General features: G+C 39.6%; 1 long non-coding RNA gene across 5 annotated transcripts in view; it reads right to left on the bottom strand.

Moving 5' to 3' along the window:
• LOC112650297 (uncharacterized) overlaps positions 1–27490 on the bottom strand; it is a 104395-nt gene that overhangs the window by 25819 nt on the left and 51086 nt on the right. For 4 of the 5 annotated variants that reach the window (XR_007413932.1, XR_007413931.1, XR_007413929.1 and 1 more), the window contains one exon: positions 26810–26989. This is a non-coding gene — a long non-coding RNA (uncharacterized LOC112650297). Of the gene's footprint in view, positions 1–3445; positions 6228–7969; positions 8099–8292; positions 8353–26809; positions 26990–27490 lie in introns of those variants that run through there. The other variant, XR_003130087.3, reaches the window with a different exon arrangement.

Here is a 27490-nt window from a genome sequence, read left to right as displayed (position 1 = left end):
ATATGTCATGGCCTGGGGAGCTGGGATCAAGTCCTTGTGCCTGAGCCTGTCATGACACCAGTGGAGTCCCTTGCTTTTATGAGAATCACCGAAGCCCAAACAATGAGCAACTCATTAGCAACCAACAAAAAGTGCCATCAGAGGCCTCTTCACAATTTTCCTGAACCACACAAGCCCTGGAAGTCCCGGTGTTTGACTAGGAAGGATATGGAAGCAATAAAATATTAACCTTTGTGTGAACCTTGGCCATTGAAGCTTGGAGGTAGATATGATTTATTTTAGAAATAGGAAGCGATGTTACATTTTATGTACCTAGAATAGCAGAGGCAAATTCCCTTGTGATTCAGACTCCTAAGATGCATGGTTTGCCAAGCTAACTCATGTTTTATGCTCTGATACCTCCAGGCTTAGGCCTTTGCATTTCTGGAAAACTCCAAATACCAATTTTTATCATTATTAACTTCCTTTGTTATAATGAGCCCCTGACTATTAAAATACTCAAAAGGAAAATATTTATTTTTCTGTCCTTTTTTCTGTTTTCATTTTTCTCTCAACTTATGAACTGGAGTTTAGGGTCAGATATTAGAAAGACAAACCAGTTTTCTGCATGTTATGTAGTAAAACAGTTATTACACCATTAGTAACAGATTCCATCCAGAGCATCTCTCTACCTGACAAAGTGTTTGAAAGAGGAAACACTTAGTGAAAGCTTTAAGAACAAAATGCATTTCAGCTAAGGCAACGTGGTATACAGCGCATCAAAATACAGAGATTAAAGCATCAATTTTTCTCTATCACAAAACTGTTCTACTTGTCATTTTAAGAAACTAGCCTATCAAGCATATTCTTTGATCACTTATAATAGATTCTTTCTGACTGGTTGTCAACCTGGAAATTAAAATGCCTAGTTGAGAAAGCACAACAAGAACTTTGGTTAAAAAAAAAAAAAGATTAATCATTTGTTCCAAATACTAAAGCCTTCTTTGCTAGGATAAAACAATCTAATATCATTAGGAACTCTTTTTTAGAAATCACATATCACATCTAACATTAAATTAAGGTAAACTAATTATGTTTAATACCTATGATGCGTTTTTTTATCTCTCAATTTGGTCCTTGACCATCCATGCAGTAGATTTTGTAAGGGTATTAAATGACTAGTAAGAGATCCATCCTTTAAGAGCTAAGTCATTTACATATTTGATTTTTATTGTTAAAAATTATTATATTTTCTATCTTTTGACATGTTAAAGGAAGGACACAAAATCAACAAACACAGCTGGGCATTTATTACATATAGTCCTTCATTGGCAGTAAGCCTTAAGTAATTTAAAAAAAAAATTGACTTTCTCCCTTCTAGTTCATGCAAGGAGTTTTTTTATTTTTTTAATTCAACAAATTTTTATTCAAACAAATTGTTTTTTATTAATTTATTGAATAAAAATTTGTGCCAGACATTAGGCACTTAGGACAATAGAACAAAGATTCCTGCCCACATGGAGCTTATTTGTTGTGTGTGTGCCAGATGGAATTTTTTTTTATTCCAGTAGAGTTAACATGTGCTCTATTAGCTTTGAGTATGCAATGTAGTGATTCAACACTTCTATCCATTATTCAGAGCTCATCCACATCGAAATTTGGATTTAAAGAAATGGCCTTATGGGGAAAGGAAAAAATCAGTAACATATTCCTAAGGGTTTACTTATAATAATTAAAAAGTAAAACACATGTTAGCTAGTTAATATAATCATCTCCTATATAAATCTGTTTGACATAACTGCATGCATGTTACCTATCACGTCTCTTTTCATTTCATGATTTTAACCTAGTTCAAATGATTCACATCACAGTCCTAACTTAGACACCTGATTCATCAGTGATAGAGACAAATTGAAATTCCTGATGTGAGTATGTGAACATAAAGCATCAAAGTGGTCATTAAAAATAAGGTAGCTATCTATTTGAACAAGAACACAAAAAGACAAGATCAGTCATTGCAGGACATAACCAGATCCATCACTTTCCTTGCCATGGACCAGATAGCGCATTTTCTATTTTATATCTCTACCATGTGTTTTGCTGTGTGTCTCCTTACTAATCAATAAAGAATTTATTTTAACTTATTTATATTGGATATTAAAACAAATGCAGCTAATACAACACCTGACATCTAGTCTTCCCAGACTGGGAAAGGTCAAAGAAGAGGTTTTTTTTTTTTTTTTAAATTTATGTAGTCATGTTTTCCAAACTCTGCTCTCCAAAGCACTAGTTCTCAAGATAAGTGTTGTGTGTTAAGAAATGACATGGTCAAAGATGTTTGAGGAACTATAATGTATGTAATCCTATGGAAATCATATTGTAGTATCAAGAAAAGTTCCAAGTAGAGAAATGAAAATTTTTACAAATAAAATGACACTGGATTGGATTAAGTCTGTGTGTGTATATGTGTGTGTAGCTGAGGGGGTGTATCTTAGACACTGCCTTAGATCTGTTAGCAATCTTAACCAAGTCTTATAGCCACATACTTGATCTATACCCCAGGCAGTGTTTCACTTTGAGAATCTTTTCAGAATAGGAATGAGAAATAGTTTTATTTTTCAAATCAGCAATTCCTCATCCCTCTCTGGTCCCTTGAAATTTTGCTCAATGATCTGCTATCTCATACACCTTTGCAATTAAAGAAGCCATCTGACCCTTTTCACATTCTACCTAAAAATTGTCTTACTGTGATCTCGAAGATAGTTAGCTTACTTTCTTTCTTCCACCTTCCCACCAGAATCAGTTTTCCACTTGTTTCACTACTAAGTCATCTGGGGCACCATTTTTCCAACTTTCAATAAACATTTTGTCAATGTTTTTCCAGCCTTTGCTAGCAGTTTCCTTGCCATTTTTATAACCATCACTGACAATTTAATTACTGTTATTTCTGCTCCTGCTAATGTTTGCTCTCTGACCATAGGGAGCCATCTTTGGGTGCCTGGAGTGTGGTGGTATTCTCAGCATAGTTCTAGCTTTGCATCTTGCCTGGCCATCTAATGGCTATTCCAGTTCCTTGTGCTTTCTTTCCTTGTCACGAATCCATAGAATGAATCCCATCTATCTATCTATCTATCTATCTATCTACCCTTCCTTCCTTCCTGGTACATGGACTACATAATTTATTACCATAAGTTATTGACACCTTTGAAAATGAAAGTAGACACTATAAATATTCTTGGATAACTGGCAAAAAGTGAGACCCTCCTGAGCAGAATGAGATGCATGCCTACCACATTTTTAGGTAATCTGGGTTTCTGTCTCCTATGTAAACATTATAAATAGCTGGAAAGGACATTATGAAGATATATATGTAATAAAAACTATATATATATATATATATATATACACATATATATATATATATATACATAAAATACATATATTACTTCAGTAAATAAGGCTTCCTGATACGTGGACATAGTTTAGAGCTAATCAAATTGTGAAAAACAGCCCTAGCTCTGAATCTTGAATATCTGGTTGTAGATCTGGTTAGGGTTCCCTATACATTTTAAGAAAGTCTTGTATAATATTGTGCCTTGGTATTTGTCAAAAGTTTTGTTTGTATGTCGTTAGGAAAATCAGGCTTTCACCCTTTTTAGATACTATGTTTAATTATGAAATCCAGAGTTGATAATACAGTATGAACAAATTAAGCTCAGTGATATTAGATAATAATGCATCATTTATATATTAATGAATGTACTCAAGGGGAACCTGGATCAGTTAACTGTTTGACTCTTGATTTTGTCTCAGGTCATGATCTCAGGGTTCTGGGGTCAAGCCCTGCATTGGGCCCCCTGCCAAGTGGGGAGTCTGCTTGTCTCACTCTCCTGCTGCCCCTACCCGCACACCATCTCTCTCTCTATCTCTCTCTCTCTCTCTCTCTCTCTCTCTCTTTCAAATAAATAAAAAATCTTTATAAACAAACAAACTCAAGAAAATTTTATCATTTGGTCAGTCTGGCTGACTTCCTACCAGAAATCTAAAAAGGCAAGAGTAGAAGATTGTTCCATGCAGAAAGAAAGGCATGATTCAATCCAAACCTCATTCTATCAGCATTCAGATGGCTCAGCAGAATATGAGAATTTCCTCTGTTTAGAGTAAAATAAGCCAGCAGAGAGTGAATTCTATCTTCCCAGGCCTTCCATGTGTGTGCTAGGTGCTCTGGAGCATATTAGTTTTTCAGAAACTCTAGAAACTCAGGTGGTTATTGAAGGACCTTAACTTACTGAAAATGTTCCTAAAATTGCTAAATCTCTGATGTATGGGGAATTAGTCTGCATTTCAGTGTTTTATTCTATGCCATTTGAGTATAGTAGCTTCTATCATTTGCCTGTGGCGCTAGGAAACCTGTTTCATGATTTCCTTCTATCAGCGTTTTTGGGTTTGGATCAGTAAATGTGCCAGTTGTCTTTATCTGCTGCAGGAAGCAATTTTGGTGGACAAAACAAACTATTCTTTTAAGAGACTAGTTTCTATCCTAGGAGGTGACCTTGGACCCTGGGGAAAAAATAAATATGAAAGACCCTAGATTTAGCTACAAGTTGCATTATCTAAAAACAGAGTTACTCCTGCAGGGTGGTTGAGAATCCAGGCCTTGATAGTCAAGTACAGTCTGTAAAATCAGACTTTACATATAGAACCCTTTGAATTTCATCCTTTGGTATTTCTTTAAGGTTCTTAGCCACACACAATGTGTGGTCAACGTGTAGAGTTTTGGAAATGGGTACCAACATGAGCACATACATCACCTAACTATTTGGGGAACATTTAGCTCAGTGACCAAGTTATATGTAAAATATTGTGTTGGATATAAGTCAGGGGACGTGGGGAACTTCAGAGAGGTGAAATACAGGCAAGTAATGTTAAAGTAGCTTTCCTCTCCAAAAATGACTGTTGGTGTTTGACTATGTGATCTCAAGGTGTCGGCTATATCTGAACTTCTAAACTTTGAATGCATAGGGTAGTATGCTTTCTGAAAATACAGAATTCAAGTCAAACCATTTCATATATATTTTATCTCTGCAAGATATAAATCAGTATTTTCTTTACATTTCCTCCCTAGAAATGTACTATGCATGCCAACACACTCTGCCATTAAGAAATGTAATTATTTGCTCTATTATTTTTTCCTCTAGAAACTCATTTTCTTTTTCCAGTTAACAATGCAGAATTGCTGTGGGAGAGGCCCTAGCTCTGGGGTAGATCTGTTGCATAATTTGAATAAAACGGATGTTGTAGACAGACAGGTGGATGTGTGCTCGTCTGACTTCCCTCCAGGGGTTGGGGGTTCCTTGTGAGCCCTTTCGCTGGACACATTTCATTTTCCTGAGTTTATTCAGGAGTCAATGTTGGCTTATATGGATTCCCTACTAAGGTGGAGCTGTATCCTTTGGGTTTACTCTGTATGAGTTACAGTATTTCAGGCTTTGCTTTTTGCTGTGAACAAGATTGCAGGGGCAGTCTCCAAGGACCCTGAAGTCCTGGAAGGATTTGATAGGGGTTTCAAGTTAAACTTGCATGTTAACATACAAATCAGAGGGGCTTTTTGCTGTATGATGAACATGAAGATGATTCTTTCCAGACAGATCATTGTCTATTAAACTGTGAAAATGATTTGGGTCTGCAAGCCCAGAGTCAAAGGGGAATCAGAGCAGTCTCCATAATCATCACTAACATTCCCCCACTTCCAGTTATATATCTGTGCTACATACACACACACACACACACACACACACACACACACACACACACAACTTGATATGCAGCCTCGTGCTTGACATAATCTCAAAAGCCAAGAGGGATTCAGAGAGCCAACCTGTCTAACATCATAGCACAGTGAGTTGTTGAGCTGGGATTCAAGTCCAGGTCTCGCTGATTGAAAAGTCCAGATTTTTCCATTACTCCACGCTCTCTCTCTCAGGACATCATGAAAAGGGAATTGTGAAGTCATCTAAGAAATCGTTTACCCCAAATCCTCACTTCACTTCGAAGTAATGGAAAATGGAAGCTTTGCCCAAGTGTCGCAGAGAGCAAAGTCTAAACTCAGAAATGCTAAGCCTCCGTGTAGTATCCTTTCACTTAGTGTGAGACGCATGCAGAATTTCCAGAGAAATCGACTTTTTCTTGCACAATAATTATTTTCCAAGTTGCTCTGTCATCCGCAGTTGCTTTAACACATCGCAGTTCTGTTCCAACATTAACAGGAAATACAACCACATGCAATTAAAATTATTATCACTCTTGGTGTATGCTGTTAGAAACCCACCCACTGTTATGCACGCACCATTGATGATTTTGCCCTTGGGATGATGGGGAGAACATTCACATTGGAGACTCTTGAGAGAGTCATAGGGAGGCCTCAAGCAAAATCCTCTTGGTGTTGGTGAGGGAGAGAGGCTGGGGGAAGCTCCCTGTGGGCTTCCCTCAAGGGAGGAGTTACTGCTTTGGTTTACCCTTTGATTTTCTGCACCTGTCTCGTGCCCTTGTCACCACATCACCTGTCTTACCTTTAAACTAACTTTGCTTGTTTTTATCTCTGCACAGCCACATCTAAGCCAAACAAAACACAAGTGCACACGTACATAAAGGGGGGAAAACACTGAATAAAAAAAGATAAAGATAAACCATAGGGAAATACAAACACAGTTGATGGCCTGGCTCGAAATCTCAGTGCCATATGATTGCTGATCCTGTTTCCTTGTAGTGGAGAATTTACCCACAGAAAAGCCTCATATTAGAGATGTTCCTTGGACTTGCTTCTAGCTTTCTGGCCTCTCTTTTCAGTAGCCCAGAAACAGCTAGCAGCCTTACTAATAGGATCTCAGGCTTTCATATTCATTCATTCTTTCACTCATTCACTCAATCATTTATTTCTACCAGCTATGGTTAAGACATGTTCCTTTCACATTAAAAAAAATAAATCCTCTAGTAAGGGGCACCTGGGTGGCTCAGTGGTTGGGCATCTGTCTTCTTCTCAGGTCATGATCCCAGGGTCCTGGAATTGAGTCCCATGCCAGGCTCCCCGTAGTAGCCTGCTTCTCCCTCTGCCTGTGTCCCTCTCTCTGTGTGTGTCTCTCACAAATAAATTTAAAAAAAAATCCTCTAGTGTTCTAAAGCAATCTAAAAACACTGTTTTAAGAAGGATGCCTAAGCCTCACCAACCCCTCATGGTTCTACTGCTCCATCTGTGGGTATCACACACGCTGAATCTTATCATGTCCTTTATTAGGTCCTGTCTTTCAGAGGACATTTCATCTTTTTTATATTGGCTTCTTTCTTAAAAAAAAAAAGGAATCCTCACACCTTTATATTACCTAAAGGAGAAGGTCTTCATAAACTTTATTAATAAATGGTATTTATTACCACAGATAATGGGCTACATGCTCCATTCATTTATGACTGAGTCCTTATTGCATTGACAGACTATCTCTTGCTCAGGAGGACTCTTAAAAAGAAAGATTAACCCCCATCCCTACCCCCACCCCTGCACCACCTTGCTGGTTGAGTAATTATTTTAAAAAAATAAAAATCCACACCTCTGCAAGCGGGCACACACTCGCCTCAAGTCCCCATGACACTCGTCCCGAAAGGGCTCCTAAGCCCCTGTCTGCCCTGGATCCTGCCAACTCCAGCCCTCGCCTCCACATTTCCCTTTCTCCTGCCTGTCATTTTCTCCAGACTCTTATTATCTACAATATGAAATGCTGTGCGCTGATAGATATTGGCAGAACCTGGTTAAAATTCATTTCACATAGCTTGCTCTTACTTCAAAGGAACAAAGGTTTTCTTTTCTTTTTTTGCTTTCTTTCTTTCCTTTTTTTTTTTTAATCCTAAGAACAGAAAACCAAGTTATCTTTGTGGTGTTAAGCATGAAACTGGGTCTTTGTTTGAAAAGCAACATCTGATGTTTCCTCTCTTTTCAACTCACACAACTGGGCCCTTCTGTATTACGCATCCTCAGTCCCCCGGCTTTGGGATTTTTGTCATGTCAGGAGCTGCTGACAGCTGGCAGACTGCTGTGTGAAGAGGGATACTTCTCCTCGCCAAATTCCTGAGCCTACGAGGCAAAGAAAAGGCCTCTGTCTAAAACAAGGGGAGTATGTTTGCCTCGATTCTCTACTGCTTTCATGCAGCTGGTATTTGTCGCAGGGGAGGGTGGCTCTGTGCATCTTAGAGCGGAGCATGATCTGGTCCCTACCTCAGACCCCTCCCAGCCCTCTGCTCCACCGGGCTGCCCTGGAAATCACTAACCTCTTGCGCTTCCCACGTCCCGACAAATTTCCAGTCAATTCTACCTCCCAGGAGTTCAGCCTATAAATAATAATCGAAAATGTGATCTTTGATTAAAACATAAAAGCCCCAACATTTAGCAGCTGAAACATTTAAGCCATGTGTTTTGTACTGATTGATAGGCGTGGGTTGGACAGAGAAACCGGAATGAAGATGATAAAACAAGTCATTGTTTTGGGCAGGATGCTGGGCAGAGTTTTCTGCCTTTTGTTAGCGCGGCGTGCTGCATTAATGTGGGTCAGTAGTTGGGACACCACTAATGTCTAGCACATCAGAAGTGTTGACTCGCTTATCACCATCTGTCATTTAAAGAGATCTTATATGAACTCCGCTGCTGTCAACCTCATAAAAGACTTAATTTTTATACTTAGATTCTGGATAGACCACAGAAGGAGACATTCCCAAAGCATTTTTGATTGAACCCTTTTTTTTTATTTTTTATTTTTTTTTGCCTTCCTACAGGAAAAAAGATGGCATTCCGCCCAGATACACTGGTGTTTTGAACATAATGTCCAAGCCACTCTGTAATAGAGCCAGGGCTGGACATTCTTCAAGACAGCACGATTCAGTGTTGATCACTTTCTTTACATTTTGATTCTATGCAAAGCCGCCTGTGAAATCCTTGAAGCCAAATAAACAAAATAAATAACAGGCTGCACTTAACGTGCTTACAGAATTATAGGGTTTTGAGAGATGGCATGGTATCCTGCTAGAAGCCATAAAAATACCCCAGCTGTTTCATAGTGTGGAAGAAATATATTGGTTTTACATTTTATAATTTCAAACTCTGTTGTCAACAGGCAACTTATGTTACTTTATATTCCACTCATCACAACCCACCGTAATTCCTCATGGCAGAGCAAAGTAAAATATATTCCTCTGTGCTGACACTACTTATTGTTTTTTGTCTCCTATAAATGATTTGTGGCCCTGCTTTGAATTTGGGTAAGGAAGTGCATTTCCAGAAGCTTTTATAAGAAACAGCACATTCTGTAGCATAGGACAGTCAGTCTCTAAGGAAACAGGAAAAGGCTATTTGGCTCTTTCTCACGGGGCATTTATGTTTTCTCCCCTTTCTTTCTGGCAGGGTCTGTTAGGCCTCTCTTGTCAGAGAAATTCATCAAGCCGCTGTTGAATCTATTAATCCCTTGGTTTAGAGCCCATCGGCCCACGTCTTCCCCAGGTAATCATTGTAAGCCCTCTACAGCAGCCTCGAAAGGTCCAGGTCAGAAAATCTCTTCCATTTTCATTTCATTGTTGATTCAGAGGCTATCAAGTGATAATCGTCAAGGGCTCAAGAAGAGGAGGTGACACCATTGTCCGGGCACCTCACAATGATGAGGAGCTCTGTCCGTTGGTTTTGAACACCTTACCCACACATTGGCTTACCCCCAAGTCATAAGAGAGGCCACAAGTTTTTCTTGAGAGGAGATTTGTACTTGCCACATCAAGATACAGTATCTTCACGGAATTTTTTCTTTTTGGAGTCATAACCTGTTTTGATAGGGTGGTCCACCCGGGTCTTCTAGGTTTGTGCTAAAGGTGTGGGACTCGAGAATGGTGTTGTGAGCTGTGCCTCCTTGGGGGGGAGGCAGAGGCTCTGTCCGCCTCAGAGGGCTACTCTGACAGTGCCCAGGGATCTTCTGTGATGAGGACAACCCTGCTTTCTCGAAATGATTTGAAGTTGAGCCAGCTCAGCGTAGGCCTACTTTATTGTAATTTCAGGCACTCCTGTTTCTCTAATAAAATAAAACCTTATGGCAAAGAGATAATAACACCAACAACCGCCCACATTAGTAATAAAAGCATGAATTACCATTAAAGTTTCCATCGGAAAAACATTTTTAAATGTCCTTAAAACACTTCCATGGATGGAATTACGGTTAAGACGGTTGAAATAATTGAGAATTGTGAAGAGTAACATGGATGTTTTAAGCTTTTTTGCAGATTAGTTAAATCTCCATCAGTCCTAATGACGTGGGTACTATTGTATGCCCATAGTTTGCAGGTAAAGAGGTAAGACCCAGAGAGGTCAAGTAACTTGCTGGGGGTTATCCAGCTAGTAGTAGCAGAGTGAGTGAGAATTTAAACCCATGCCCAGGATCCAGTGACCACTCTAACCATCGTGCACGCTCCTCCCAAATGGTTATTGTGACAATTTCAATGTCTCCTTATTTTTTGTCATGTCTTTATTTTTTATAGTAAACTCCTGAGTGTAATACCAAACAAAGTATCTTCCTGAAGTTAAGGGGTGCTTGTCTTTGCAACAGAACAAAAGTGGCCATTCCCTCTCAATGTGTGGGAAGTCACCTGGTATTTATCTACCAGGGGAGGTGAGGCAGCAGAAACGTCAAAGAAACGACAGAGAGACCATGACATTTAGCAAGGGCTCCCATTCATCGTGACTTTATTAAACACTCCGTCAACATTGCTTTTAAAATCTGCCTACAAAGGTTTGGTCTGTATGTGTCTAACTAAGGAAAATGACTCTGATTTTTTTTACCCAGCAGTAGATTCTGGAATGTGGTTTCGAACCCAGATCCATATGCCTGAAGAGGCTTACAGGGCCCTCTGTCCCCGGAGCTCCACATTGCCAGCAGCGAGATGGGACCCCAGATACTCCCCCACCCAATAATCCCAGGTTCACTTTGCAGAAAGGTTGCAGGCTTGAGAATTTGGTTTAAAATGCAATGAAGAAGGGCTGTACTATATATGGCAGCCTTCAATCTCCAGGGTGGGGAGGTATGTAGTCATTTTCTCGAGGGAACATGTTCACATTTATTTCATTAATCTGAAATAAGCAACTCATATTTTCACACAACCTCATTTCCATTCATCCAGCTGCATGGAAGCCGTTTCTGTGCTTGGCTTCTTCATTGTTCAAGGGAGATTTCATCAACTAATTGAAAAGAACACATCTCTGTCCTCCACAGAGCTAAATACATACAACAATTTCACCACCAATGCCAGACACATTATCAGTGTCCTGATCTTTGGCCTTTGATACTTTCAAGAGATGTCCCAGGGGAAATCTTTCCCTGGAATGTTAATCTGTTGCTTCTCTGACCTTCTACACATGTACCACATTATTATTACAACCCACATGCTTCTCTTTTCATGCTGTCATTTTGACAATAGAACCATCGGGCAATTCATCTTTAGACCAGAGAGCTGTAACAAAGTGCATACCAGTAAGTGAAATCAGATTGGCTAATGGTATTGTTTAAATGCAATAACATTTCTCTCCTGAAATCCACCCAGATTTCAAATGATATGTCATTCCTGAGGGGGATGCTCGGCAACAATTAGCTACTGGTGATTCATCACAGGGTCTCACTGTGGGGATCTCTCTTTCACTTTTTTCTGAACATGCTTAGGAAACATAAATTAGTCCCTGAATTGGAGCGGTGTGGATTTATCAGTCAGGTTTTCTGCCTTTACCTTCTTTCTTCTTTCATCTGGCAGATGTTTATTTCATCTCCAGATTTATTGAAAGCAGTGTGGGGATCTGAGAGCATTTAGCAATACTGAAAAGCCATTTCTTTTAAATTCTCCCCAAATGTCAAATGTCACCTCCTCAGAGAGGCCTTCTTTTGACCACCCCCCATACAATAAACCTCACTCCTATTAGTATCTATCCTCTTTGTCCGGCTGGCTGGCTGGCTTGCTTGCTTTTGCAACACCTAGCATCAGCTGTCATAGGATATACTTATTCATTGGTTGGCTACTGCCCATCGTCAGAATGTGAGTTCGGTGAGCACGAGAGTGTGGCTGTTCCACCCACTGCAGTCTTCATTAGCACTAGGATTGTGCCTGGCTCCTCGTAGGGGCTCCAAAGATTAGTATCTGTCAAGTGATAAAGAATCTTCCACCCTAGAGTAGACAGGAGGATGCTTTGGAGGCATATGAGCTGTGAATCTCACTGATACCCAGTAGGCATTTTTTTTCTGTTCCAATGTGATAATGAAGGCAGAGGAGAGACTACTGCACACAAATTACTGCTTGTTTGTAGCCCAGCCTTATCATCTGAAGCATTTGAAAAATATACTGTGGGAAGGCTCTAGTCTGTTTTGTTTTATGGATTCTTTTGTGGTACTAACCATCGTTTTCAAACACAAAGTAACCAAGGTTTATTTGCAAACATTAGTCATGGTTGACGGCAGGAAATTCTGAAGCTCGTATGAATAGAGCTTTTATCTATATACCTGAGCCAAAGAATCATCACTGAAGAATCTTCTAAGGTTGGTGGAGAATATGTGTGGGTGGGTGGGTGTGCGCACATGCGCACAACTGTACCTTCAAGCCCCTCCCTCATTACTGTCCACAGGACTGTAAATTGACCTGCTCTGCTCTGCTTCTGTCCATTTGCAGACAACCAGTAAAAGCCAACAGGGTGAGCCCTACTTACGTAGACTCATGGTAGATTAGGTATTGTTGCAGGGTGCCTCGGTGGCCTGAAAGGGTTCGTTCTCCTCCCCTAATGAGCAAACTTACAAGGAACAGGTTTTGAAGAAGTGCTAGGGAATGCTTCAGGATGTACTTAGATGAGAAGAGTATAAATGATTCATCTTCCTTGGATCCTCCATAGACTGTGGTTCTTTTCTTTCCCTACTGAGAAAATGACCACTCTTCCTTTGTGGATGTGATAATTGCTACCCTGGCATAGTAACAATTAAGGAGAGTTGCCATGGGAATCTGTGCAATCCTGAGTGGTGGAGGAAGTGGGCCGGTGAAGGAGTCACTCACAGGTGCAATTTTTGCTATCTGATAATAATATTTAAAATAATTTTCCATTTCTCTGTCTACCTGTCTACCTACCCACCTATCTGCTCTTCTCTTCCTCTGTATCTCCCAGAACACTCTCTATACTCTCTTCCAAATATTGGCTTGGATTGCTAGTCAGGATTAGTGTCAGATTCTTATTCTCATGGACTGGAAGCAGTTAGAAACAAAGGAAGGTAAAGAATGTCAGGAGAAGTAGAAAGGAGACCGGGGTGGACGAATTGTATTTAAAAAATATAATCTTCTAAAACCCAGGATAAAAGGCTTGGGGGAGAAAAGATGATGTGAAACCACAGTTAGTGAGAGATCAAGCAGCTTCAAACAGCACTCTTTTGGTTGGTGAGACAGGTGTCCAGGTTGGTAGGGGAAAGGAAGCAAATCACATGACTAGATTGAAATCATCAGTCTCAAGAAAGGAAAGGTGGATGCTGACGATGACAGGAATTCTGGGCCCTTCCGGTACTCCTGGAGGAAAGCTCACACATATTTTGGCTTTCTCACGGTGGACTGCAAGGGTAACACTGGTTTCTCTGAATGCTGAATTAAGTGATGCGGTTGTTGCTTTCAAAGCATGTCAGTGGGAGCAAGAGATGAACACACGGGAGCCCAGAACCTCAGCCACAAAGATTTTTCTTTGTGAGCAGGAGCTTGTTGCGCCCTTTCAAATCCAGCTCAAAATATGTACTTTGCAAGGTTATTGCTTTTCATCTTTATCGTTCGCTCCCTCTAAAGAAATTGGTAAAAGCGTAATGACAAATCCCGGAGCTGCTTAAACCTGCAGAGAAAGCTTCTAATTTCTAATTCATCTCAACGGAGATTGAATTGTTCAGATCGGCATTTCATTTAAGGAAGATAGAAATGAGAGAAGGTTAGTCTGAAATAGCTCTTCCACAGGGATGAACGGAGATTCGTCAAGTTTTAGCTCGCACCATCAACTTTCAGGTGACGTGTCCACTTTTGAATAACACTGGGCAAAACACAGGAGATGAAAACAATTTTGAGAGCAGATAGGGCAGCCTTTAAAATTTGGAGCTTCTGAGATGCCTGGGGGCTCAGTGGGTTGAGCCTCAGACTTGATTTCTGGATGTCGGGGCTGTGAAATTGAGCCCCACATGGGCTCCACGTGGATCTTCCCTCTCCCTCTACCTCTCTCCCTGCTCTCTCGTCCTCTGTCTCTGTCTCTCTCAAATAAATAAGTAAAATCTTTAAATAAAAATTAAAATTAAGAGATAAAATTTGGAGCTTTTGTTTGAGCAGCTGAGGAGGTTGGGAAGATAGAAGTGAGGTCAGAGTGCAATTAAAAAAAAACCTGAAAATGCTCTGAAATATTAATTTATTTAGTACATATTAGTTGAGCATCTATGGCACATCAAGGATAGTTCTAGATTCCAGTCACAGCTATGGTGATCAGCCACTTGGTGGTCATCCAGGCAACTGTTTACCATATATGGGCAGTTCAGGCACCTGTCCAAGCCAAGTTGGATCTCTTTACATGGACCCTAGATCTCACCACCCCCACCCTCCACCATGCTCTTAAGGGACTCTATCAGTTTCCTATGGCTGCTGTAACTCATTACTACAACCCACATATTTTTCTTACAGTTGTGCAGGTCAGAGGTCTGCAATGGACCTTATGGGACTTGAACTGAAGGGCCCACAAAGCTCTGTCCCTCCTGGAGACTGCAGAAGGCGGGCTGCTCACATTCCTTAGCTTCTGGCTGCATCAGTCTCATCTCTGCTTCTGTCGTCCCATCTGCTCTGACTCTGAACCTTCTACCCCCTTCTTCTAGGGACCCTTGTGATTATATGGCATTCACCCCATGATCTAAGATAACCTTCCCACTTAGGTTCCTTAACTTAATCCTATCTGTAAAATCTCATTTGCCACACAAGATGACATATTCACAGGTCACAAGGATCGGAGCATGAACAATCTTGAGGGGCTACTATTCTGACTCCTCCGGAGACTAAACATTGTTACTTATTTTTCTATTTATGATCCGATATTCAGGCTCATCCATCTCTTGCTTGCAGTGCCCCTTTTGACACTCTCATAACAGCCTTCAACTCTCCACACAATTATTTCCTCATAGAAACTGCTCTTTGTAAGGTCACCTAGATTCCTCCCACTGCAATATTAACCCGATGCATTTTAGGGCTTCTCTTTCTTCATTGTAAGAGTAACACATTGATGACCATTCCTACCCTCTTTTTAATAACAACAAGGCTGCTCTCATTATTTATTATTTACTAAGCTCCAGGCACTAAACTGAACACTTTATAAATGTTAATTCCCTTGATCTTTTCCATGGTCCCATGAGTTCAGCATTATTTTCCACACTATCAGTGATAATACAGAGACTTAGCACCGCAGGTCCCACCTAGAACTTTCGAGCCTTCCATGTCCTAACTCCCACTTCTCTGCCAAATGATAAATCTAGACAACTGAGTGGCTCCTGGGTGTCTTCATGGGTTGTCCCAATTCTCTTCTCAACCTTAACCCACAGAGATACCACCAATCAACTGTGACCAGAAATGTGGCAGTCACCTCAGATTTCTCCTTCTCTTCTACATCCAAGAAGCATCCAAGCCCTGTTGATTCCATGTCCTAAATGTCCTTGAACCCAGCTCCTCATCTCCACTTTGATGGCTACCACCTTAGTTTTGGTTTATCTTGACTCCTGTCTTCTTGTGTCTCTTACTGAGCTAGCTTCTAAGTAACTTTGTACCCTGATGGTTCCCCATGCATTCTCTTCCAGTTTTTGCAAATTTTTTCTGCACCTGGTCTCCATAATAATCTTAGGAAAATAGAATTCTCATGCTGTCATTTCCATACTTAAAAGTCTGTAATTGTTCTCATATGTTGTCAAGTCTTGCCTTCTCCTATCTTGGTACCTCTTCTCCACTTGTTTTTTCTCCTCCACACGTCTCACCACCTCTTTCCCCTCCCTCAGTAAACACTGGACTAAATTAATCAACTTAGAAATCAAACAAATGAACATTTGGATAACTTTTTTCACACTCGGTAAAAAATAAAAAAAAAAACAATTGCAAGATGAATTTTTTTCATAATTGGAAATTTTGATATAACAATCCTAGGAAAGGTCTGGCAAGCATACAAGCACTTAAATGGTTGAAGGGAGTGTGACTTGGTTTTCTTTTCCTGAAAATAATTATGTTAATATATAATAAGAGCCTTAAAGATGTACAATTGACCTTGTGTTTCCATTTCTGTGGATTTATGCTAAGAAAATAATCAGGCAGTATGTATGCAATTAAAGACTGTATTCTTGAATATAAATCTTCATGTTCAAGAATATTTCAGCATTATTCATTAGGAGAAATAGAGAGACATGTCCAATAATAACCTAATGATTTAAAAATTAAGATCTGTAATAGGCTGGAAATATACCCATTAGAAATCATGTTTTCTAAAATATACCATAAGAAAATATTCACAAGTATTTTAGAATATACCATAAGAAAATATTCATAAATATTCACAAATATTCACAAATATTTTTAAATAGAAAAAGCAGAATTTTCTAGGAAACAAGGCAAATACACCAAATAGGTCAATGTGTTAACATAGTTGTTTGTAGATTTGTGATGGCTTAAAGTACATTTTTTATACTTTAAATTTTCTTTACAGGAGATAGAGATAGGGGATAGATGAATAGAATATGGAGGGGTTTTAGAGCAGCAAAAATACTATCTGTATGAAACTCTAATGGTGGTTGCTTATCCTTATGCATTTATCCAAACCCAAAGGATGTACAGTGAAAGTGAACCCTAATGTAGACTCCAGACTTTGAGGTGATTGTAATGTGTCACTGTAGGTTCATCATTCATCATGGATATTCAGCTGTGATGGGGAAGAGGGGTGTTCTATGTGTAGAAGGCTATGCATGTGTACAGATGGGGGGTCTGTTGGAAATCTCCATACCTTCCTCTCATTTTTGCTGTGAACCTAAAGCTACTCTTATAAAGATGAGTCTTTTCAAGAATTTTTTCTTTATACTTGACAGCATTTGAGTATGACCTCTGGATACAAATGGTCTAGATTCAGATTCCTATCCTAATTTCACTTCTTACTATGGTGACCATGAGCAAGTCACGTAACTTCCCTACAACTCCATTTTCCCATCTGTGAATTGGGAAACATAGAAAGATGGATAATAGCAATAATAAAAGATGTTGAATGTTGATGTAATATAATCATAAAGATCATAGTGTAGTGTCTAACACAGCCTGAGCACTCATTGGACTTCTAGCATTGCCACTCATGGGTTGTGAGACCACAAAAAAAGTTATGTAGCTGCTGTGAATCTTGGCAAGTCCTTCTGGAGTGAATGCAAAATGCACAGTGCAAAGCACAGTCCTCTCACTTGGTCAATAAATGGTAAGATATGAATAACAGTGCAGGGGCTTAGAGCTTGGATTTTGACATCAAAAGTTGACACAGTGGGGGTCAAATCCTAGCTTTACTTCTTACTGTGAAAAAGGCAAATCAAGAAAGAAAAAAGAAAAAAAAGAGAAAGAATGAATGAATGCAGGGTGTTTTGGCCTCAGTTTCTTGTCCTGAATGGGTGCAGGATCTCTTTTAGAAGGTGACCGTGAGGATAAAATGTATATTATATAAATGTATAGGGTTCTTAACCTGGTCCCTGAGTAAGTCAGTCCTTAAAAACTATGGTTAGCTTTCAAATGACTGAATGAAACCAAGTTAACTTGATGTAAAATTTTCATGATATTTCTCAGTGGATTATAAATGACAGAAAGGATTCATAATTGATGATGAATTGGAGGTTAGCCAAACAACAAAAAATGTCCTAGAATAAAAGCAAGGAAATCAATCTATAAGCCTATAGAAGTTACTAGTAAAGTGTTGGGAGGAGGGGCAGGTACAGTCAAAAGCATGATTCACTAGAACTAAAGGAGCAGATTATTTAATAAAAAAACATACCTAGTAAGTGGCCATTCAAGGTCAACACTGCTTTTAAATACTTTCCATTTATGGATTGCCTCCTACAATAAAGATGCTGCAAAGCTCATCAAATGGATCTTGTTGTCTCAAGGTTGACATAAGACTTGGGCTTCCTCTGGAGAGATTAATAAATTGACACTTCTTATATCATATTTCCTTTAAATAGTTGTGCCTCCTTGTTTTAGGGAAGGTAGGAGAAACTGATTTTTTTCCATTAACAAAAACTGTATATAAAAAACAATCACTCAACTGATTTCACTGGCTTCACAGAAAAGTGACCAAAAGAAAAACAAGTCCAAAAAAAAAAAAAAAAAAAAAAAGAAGAAGAAGAAGAAGAAAGAAAAAAGAACCCAAAATATATTTCCCCATTTTCTATAGTTCTCTCAATTTTTTTTCTTGCAATTTTCTAGATGAGACAATATCTTGGGAGGCAAATTAAGGGATTTGACATTTAGATAATTAGACTAAATCACTTATTTTTGGTAAGCAAAACAACATGCATTATTGATTTTTGAACTCAGCTGACAGCAAGCTCATGTGAGATTCACAAAAGTACTCAACCCAGACGGGTTGACACCAGTGAGGAGTTAAACCAATTTACATTTAGCCAATTTATTCCAGTGATATTTCAGTTCCCCTTCTCGATCTACATCCTCAGTGGATACCCAGCGTGCCTTCCCATTAATTTGGCTTTGAATTCTACTCCAAAATCTGTGGGTTGTTGAAACAGGATGAAAAAACATTCCAGGGATGTGACTCTTCTAGGGGAAGTAATTCTGAAGATAACACTTCACAGGAAATTCCTGCCATTGGATGATCAAACTGTGCTGTGGGTTAATTGGCAGGAAGGCATTGGAGAGGCAGTGACTTTTATGGTATGCACAGTAATTAGGCTAGATCGGTTACCCCTCCACTGAGCACTGAGATGGAATCCACTGAATCCATGATGTTTTCTTTCTTTCTCCCAAAGCTGAGTAGCTGAGTGGAAAATCTTCCCAAAATGGAGAAAGGACATTCTTCATTCTTCTGATCATGCACACTTAGATCGGCAGTGTTTCCTTGGACCACTTTGTGTTGCAGAGGTAGTTGGGGATAAGAATGAGAGGGGGTTTTTTGTTGTTTTTTGTTAAGATTTATTTATTATATATAGAAAGAGAATGTGAGTGAGCAGAGGGAGGGGCAGAAGGAGAGAGAGAATCTTCTTCATGCAGACTGCCCACTGAGCATGGAGTCCTATGCAGGGCTCGACCTGGAGATTATGACCTGAGCTGAAATTAGGAGTTGGATGCTTAACTGACTGAGCCACCCAGGTGCCCCAAGAATGAAATGTTTGGCATGAATTTCAGTGATGAAAGATTATCAAGATGGAATATGCTAAACTTGGAAGAAAAATACATCACTAGATAGATTTTCCCCATACACTCTTCCAAATATTTAATAAAAATTAGAACTTATTCTCCAAGGCTTCAGTGCCTATTCCTCTTCATGAATGTGCACCCCTCATGGTTTCAGTTACCAGTTTATGCATAGGGAGAAAAATCAGGTTCGGAAGATTTCATGCTAATCTGTCGCAAACAGTAGAATACCTTCTTGAAATTGGGAAAGAAAGTGAAAGGAAGTGACAACACTATAAAACATGTTTCCTAGTTCCCTGAACACTTGAACCTCAGTGTGCTCTGAGCTAAGGTTAGTCCTCCACAGTATGTTGTTGCTCAGGAAGATTCATCATTCAGAAGGAAAAAAAAAAAAAAAAGATGCTACCACTAGTTACACAAAAGAGGGAATGGGCACTGGCAAGCCAACTCAATTAAACACATCTTACACCAGTGGATCCCAGCCATGTTGATTTTCCACAGTCCAGTCAGATTCAGTTTTAAAATATACATTTCTAGGGGATCCCTGGGTGGCTCAGGAATTTAGCGCCTGCCTTCGGCCCAGGGCGTGATCCTGGAGTCCCGGGATTGAGTCCCACATCGGGCTCCCTGCATGGAGCCTGTTTCTCCCTCTGTCTGTGTCTCTGCCTCTGTCTCTCTCTCTCTCTCTCTCTCTTTCTCTCTCTTTCTCTCTATCTCTCTGTCTCATGAATAAATAAATAAAATCTTTAAAAAATAATAATAAAATAAATAATAAAAAATATACATTTCTAGAACACCTTTCTGCCTTTCAAAACAGTATGTGAGCTAATATCATCTCGATTTACTTTTAATTGGTAGCCAGCCCTCTCACCCTGTGACCTGGATTGGGGAAACAGTTGACAGAGGGAGTATCAGGACCTGCAATTAACATTTCAGTGTCTTGATAACACTGGCATCGGGAGCCTCGAGCAGTATCTGTTCTTTCTTTGTGAACTAAGTCTAGATTTTTTTGAGTGATTTTTCTTTCATTCTTTACTTTTTCATACGTTCAGGACTGGGGCAAGGTACTGTGAATATGAAACATACAGGATCTCTTTTCTAGCAAGCTTCTTCCAGGGATAAGAGGAGAAAAATTGTGTCCCCAGAGACTACATTCTAGGAGATAATTCCTTTCCAGACAGAAAAGATGAATAAGATAGAGCCTTTGGGTCATCTCCTATGGTTTTCTGATTTTTCCTCCAGTCTGAACAACTAAGGCTCTCTTGCCAGTAAGCAGAATTTTCTCTTTTCTTTCTTTGCTAAATGATGCTGCTGTAGAATGCGGTTTCTTAGTATCTTGCATAGCACTTTGCACGCTGTTCCATCCCACACAGTGCTGCCATTTTGTTGACATCCTGGTACCCATGTCTCTCTCACACCACCACCACTACCCCTCCTTGGTTCTGCCTCTGCTCTGGGAAGAGATTTGGGGTCCAACCAGAGTGTCTCATTGCTCAGTCCTGGGTCAGATCCCCTGAGCTGATGCTCAGGGCTCTGTAGTTCACACTTTATAAGAAGAGTCCTCTTTCCACTGGACCGAGTAGACCCCAAACCCTCCCCAAAGACCTTGGGTAAGAGAGTTAGTTTAAAGGTATCTGTTTGAACATGATTTCTGTGACTCTAGGTCTCTTAACAAAATAGAGTGGGGCATGGTTCACTCATTCTAAATAACTCATAATGACTCATCTCTTTGTTTCTCAACTCCATATTTTAATTCCTGAAGGAGGGGAAGGATTTTCATTTTAGCATCATAAAATTATTACGGGAAAATTATAGTCCTTGAAACCAAACATTTCTGTGGTAAATTATATTTTTAAAGTAGCCACAGAATAGCTCTCCTTGCACATGGTCTTCTAAAACCATAGAGAGGTGGAGCCTAACTACCCTCTCCTTCAAATGCATTAGGTTGTGACTTACTTATGACCAATAGAATGGATGAAAGTAAAGCAATGATTTCTGAGGTTGGGTCATAGAAGACAGTGGCACTTCTGCCTTGTTTTCCTGAATACTAATTCTTGAAAGTTTCATGCAACATGGAAGCAATCTGACAACCCTGAGGTTTCATTCTGTTAGGGAATCCAACAGCCTGTGCAGAAAAACCCCATGGGGAAGGCCCTGAGCCTACTCAAGGAGAGGGGGATGCCAGACCTCAGCTCCTAGTTCCAGTTGGAATTTGGCTATAACCACAAGAACAGCTACCATGGCAGAACTGCCCAATGTAACCCTTTGAGAGTTTCTGATCCACAGAAATCATAAGAAGATTATTGCTATCATTTTAAGACACCAAGTTATAGAATGATTCATTATGTGGCGGTAGCTTAGTAGAATAAGGCCACTAGTCAGATCAGACTGTGATAAAAAAAAAAAAACCCAGCACAGTTTGGATGGCTTAAATGGCACAAATTTATTTTCTCAAAGTTTTGGAGGCTGAAAGTCCAAGATCAAGTTTCTGGCCAATTTGATGCCAGGTGAGGGCTCTCTTCCTGGCTTGTGGATGGCCACATTCTCACTCTGTCCTCACCATGGCCTTTTCTCAGTATGTGTGCATGGTGGGAGAGGGGGAGACTAGGAGGCAGACAAGGGAGGGGGAGAAAGAGAGAGAAAGAAAAACGCTTATGAGTTCATTAATTAACCTTAATTACTTCCTTAGAGATAGCTTTTCCAAATACAGCCACCCTGGGAGCTGGAGCTTCAACATATGAATTTGCAGGGGAAACCCACATTCAGCTCATAACAATGTCTAAGTTCAGATTACACTTCTACCACTGTAAAATACACTCAAACTGAGCAATTGGACACTGGTAGAAGAGAACATGCTAAGTAGTCTTTTGCCACTTCTCAGCTCAGCCAGAAAAAAAGAGTTTTTTTTCCCTTTCCTAAGCAGGGAGAAAAAGGACAGTCTGCTCTTCTGAGGTGGGAGAACTCGCGGTTTCAAAGCACAGGGGGAAAAAAAGAAAACTATATAGGACAAAGAGTTCTTTTCTCTTTTCAAAGTATGAGAACATGTGTGTGTGTGTGTGTGTGTGTGTGTGTGTTGGTAGGGTATGTGTGCATAGGAGGTGTGTGTGTGTGGTGTATGTGATTGAAAAGGAAACTCACAAATACGTGCAATACATGTTTTTGAGACATAGGTGTAATTATGTTCTACCCCTTTCCTCTGAAAAAAATCGGTTCACACATTTAGTGTCTGATGGACAGAATTGGGAGGTCAGAGAGTTTTGTGTCTGAGATAAGAATTAACCAATATCTTTTTACAGAACAATTAAATGCTGGACCTGTTAAACCATAACACGTCATAACACATTGTATTTTTTTCTTTGGTTACTAATCCATATCATTAAAAAGACAAAACAGGGTGAGGGAGATATGAGGAAACTTTGGGGGTGATGGATATGTTTATTATAAACATATTAGCTTAATAATAAATATTATTTGATGATGATATCACAGGTATAGGCATATGTCCAAATTAATTGTGTATGTTAAGTGTGCAGGGTTTGTTTGTTTGTTTTTTGTTTTTTTTTTTTTTTTGGTATAGCAGTTAAACATCAATAAGGCTGCTAAGGAAGAAGCAGACCAGTATTTCAAAAATAGCTTTCTTATTTCATGTACACATTGAATCCTTTCTCTCTCGCTCTTTTTTTAAGATTTTATTTATTTACTCATGAGAGACACAGAGAGAGAGAAGCAGGCTCCATGCAGGGAGCCCGACGTGGGATCCGACCCCGGGTCTCCAGGATCAGGCCCTGGACCGAAGGCGGCGCTAAACCGCTGAGCCACCTGGGCTGCCCTGCATCCTTTCTCATCAGGATGATTTTTTTTGTTTCTCATTTTTTCTTTAATTCTGTGGAGTGAAAGCATCTTACAAAGTGATACAGAGGACTGCCTAATCGTGGTGTATACAGATGTAGCTACTCACTGAAGTGACTATAATTTATGCATACCAGAAAACTTCACAAACTTAAATAATCCAGTGAAGGAAAGTAGCTGATAATCAGTGTGGTTGCTCACTTAGTAAGTCAAGGTCAGGAGATCTCTTTAACATCTGAATATCCAAGTTCCCATCTGTCAGATGGAAAAATGTTATCTACTCCCTTCATTCCTTCCAGGAAGAGTTTAATAAGTTGCACAAAGAACTTTTTGACCAATAGACTATGCAAGTAAAATGTTTTAGGGTTACTCAATGACCAACCAATAGATGGTTGAGACCTTCATGTGGTGTTCAGGGGAAATTACTCCAGTGAACTGGCATTATCCATGTTTAAGCATTCTTTCTGGTACCCACGGTCAAATGGAGGATGAAGAAGAAAAACTTTAAAATGAAGCAGTAGTTAGGAGAATGAAAAGATGAGACAAAGAATAGAAAATATTTTTTTAAAAAACATTTAATAAAAGACTGTTATGCAAAATATACAAAAAACTCTTACTGCTGAATAGTAAGAAAGTTCAGAGTCCCATTTAAAAGTGAGCAGAAGTTGACTTCGTTAAGCATCTGTCTTGGACTCAGGTTGTGATTCTAGGGTCCTGGGATAGAGCACTGCATCAGACTCCCTGCTCCATGGGGAGTCTACTTCTTCCTCTCTCCCTCTCCTGCCCCACCCCCTGCTTATGTTCTATGTCTCTCAAATAAATAAATAAAATCTTAAAAAAATAATAAATGTAAGCAGAAGATCTGAGCAGACGCCTCACCAACAGTAATACATAAATGGGAAAGAGTAAATGAAAAGATGCTCATTATGCTGTTACTTGGGAATTAGAAATTAAAACAATAATGAGATACCATGATGTATCTATTAAAATGGTTAAAATTCAAAACATTAGAAATATTGACACCACCAAAGGCTGGTGACAATGTACAGCAACAGAAACTCATATTTATATTGGTGGGAGTGCAACATAGGATGGCTACTCTGGAAGATAATTTGACAGTTTCTTACAAAGGTAAACATACCATTTAATCCATCAGTCATTTCCTTGGTATTTCCACAAAAAGTTGAAAACTTAACCTCCACACAAAAACCTATACTAAAATGTTTATAGAAGCTTTATTCAAAATTGCCAAAACTTGGACACAACAAGATGTGCTTTGTTAGGTCAATAGGTTACACATCAATGCAATAGAATATTATTTAGCTCTATAAGGAAGTAAGCTATCAAGGTATGAAAAGACAGGGAGGAAATGTAAATGCATATTGCTCAGTAAAGTAAGTGAATATGAAAGGGTCACAAACTGTGTGCTGCCAACTGTATGACATTCTGGAAAGGATATAACTATGGAGACAATAAAATGACCAGTGGTTGCCAGGGGTTGCTGGGAAAGAGGGGTGAATGGACATAGCACAGAGTATTTTTATGGCAATGAAGCAGTTCTGTATGATACTACAATGGTGGATATATGTCATTATATATTTGTCAAAAGCCACAGAATGCACAATCTCAAGAGTGGACTGTAGTATAAACTATGGACTTTGAGTGATAATGATGTGATAGTCGGACAGGCTGTGCATGGAAGGAGAGAGAGAGTAAATGAAAAACCTTTGTACTTTCTACTCACTTTTTCTGTGAACTTATAACTGCTTTTATAATAGTCTCTTTATTAAAATGAAGATGAAGCAACACTGACATGATTCCTAATTGCCTTGTTCATTCCTATGGCTGACTTCATGGAAACAGGATGTATGACTATCATTATCAGCCTCACTTGAAAACAAAAGAAGGAAGCATCATTTCATGATCATGAGGTGTTCTCATTTCCTCTCCCCAAAAAGTGCATTCTAAATTTAAATGTTTCCAACTAGTTTAAAAGGCTCACATCACCCTTTCTCTAAACTAGATATTCAAAACACTTTCCCTGATTAAGCCCTTGAATATAGAGCTGCTGCTATATTACACAGAAGTAATCACGGTGGAGGAGTGCCTGGGTAGTACAGTTGATGAAGCATCAGACTCTTGGTTTTGTGATCTCAGGGTTGTGAGATTGAGCCACACGTCAGGCTCTGTGCTCAGTGCAGAGTCTGCTTGGAGTTTCTCTCCCCCTCAGCACCTCCCGCCTCATAAATAATTAATTAATTAATTAATTAATTAATTAATTTTAAAAAAGAATAGTGGTAGAGTGAGGCAAGGAAGAATGAAGGTCGACCCATGAATTAATAGGTTTGCCAGCAGATTGCCACTTTGATCCAAACTGTTCACTTTAGAATAAACTGAGACTCACAGAGTCTTCAGTCATGATGGCACAGTTTGCTTCAACATATTATTCAGCCATGAAATGAAATGAAATCTTGCCATTTGCAACAACACGAATGGATCTAGAGGGTATGATGCTAAGTGAAATAAGTCAGTCAGAGGAAGACAAATACCATATGATTTCAATCATGTGGAAGTTAAGGAACAAAACAAATGAACAATTTAAAAGAGAGAAACAGCCAGACTCTCGGGATGCCTGGGTGGCTCAGCTGATAGAGCGGTGACTCTAGATCTCAGCTCAGGTCATGATCTCAGGGTTGTGGCATTGAGGCCCATGTCAGGCTCTACCCTGGGTGTGGAGCCTACTTAAGATTCTCTCTCTGCCCCTCTCCACCTGCTCACATGCACACTCACTCTCTCTTGTTCTCTCTCTCTCTCTCTCAAAAACAAAACCAAAAAGACCCCAGACTCTTAAATATAGAAAACAAATTCATGGTTGCCAGAGAGGATAGGGGGATAGGAGAGAAATCAGTGAAGAGGATTAAGAGGAGTACACTTACCATGATGAGCACTGAGTAGTGTGTAGAATCGTTGAATCACTATATTGTACACTTAAAATTAATGTAACACTGTATGTTAACTATACTTGAATAAAAAATAATAAAATTCTTAAAAGCTGAAGCCTATTTTATGAAAGGATGTTCCAGCGAGAACTCTTTGTCCTCCAACACATTTGTTTATTTGGGGTAGAGGTAGGAAGGAGGGAATGCTCAGAGAAAATGAGCTTTTAAATATGGAAGATCATATATAAGAGCATATCAAAAGACATCCATATGTATATCAATATGCAGTTGGAAATATTTATATGACTGTGTGTATCTCTGTGACTTCATTGTCTCCATGCCATTCCCTTTTTAAAATTTAAAGCATTTGAGGAAAATTACTTTAAAAAGGGAAAAGTCTACTTACTATAGAGATTCATGTTATGTGTTGATATCTGTCATCTATCTGTTTAGTGGGAGTGTTTACATGCAGAATTAAGTCCTAGAAGAGAGTCATAAATTCTTCGATTGCATTCTCATTTTATAGGGAGGTTTGAGGGCAGAAATGTGTTCAGTCCCATACTTACCGAGTTCTTTGTTCTGATATACACACACGTATCCATCCATCCATTTGGGATGGGCCATGTGATACCGGCTTTGGGCTTTGCTGAGCTCTTCAGGGCATCCCCATATGACCTTTGTGTAGTTGTGGGAATTCTTGAAAATTTCAAAAGGAATGGCTCCTTAGGCTACAACCTCCATTAGTTCTGAGAGAGAATACAAAGTGGGTTATCCTCAGATCTGAACTCTACCTCTCCTGGTTTGGTAACCAATCTTGAATATGAATTAAATACCAGATAGTGTGACGAGTACATTACTGAACAGAAACTGAAACCTCACAAGAAGCCTCAAGACTGAGCCTTGGCTTGACGTAGGCTTTCCCTCTCAGGTCACCCCAGAAGGTCCTCTGGGCTAGGACCAAGATCTGATCCATTGGTAGGACTAGCTGTTGTCGGTCCAGCTTCCCTACCCCGCTTCTACCTTCTTCAACAGTATGTGCCAAAATGAACTGACCATTTTGCTGCAGAATTCAGGAAAACCCCGGGAGGTGCATGATCAAGAGATGTTGAACTGGCTCAATTTCACTCACTAGCCAGTAACCTCTGAAGCACAAAGCAAATGGCTAGTAACAGTCCGTCTCAAAATTTGATACCACACTGCTTCTTGCAGTGGCCGCTGTGAGCATTTTTGTTCTGTGGTCCTGTCAC

Source organism: Canis lupus, chromosome 11, assembly GCF_003254725.2.
Source record: "Canis lupus dingo isolate Sandy chromosome 11, ASM325472v2, whole genome shotgun sequence".
In the NCBI taxonomy this organism is placed as follows: domain Eukaryota; kingdom Metazoa; phylum Chordata; class Mammalia; order Carnivora; family Canidae; genus Canis; species Canis lupus.
Note: the sequence above shows the minus strand (reverse complement) of the source record. Positions and strands in the feature narration are given on the sequence as shown.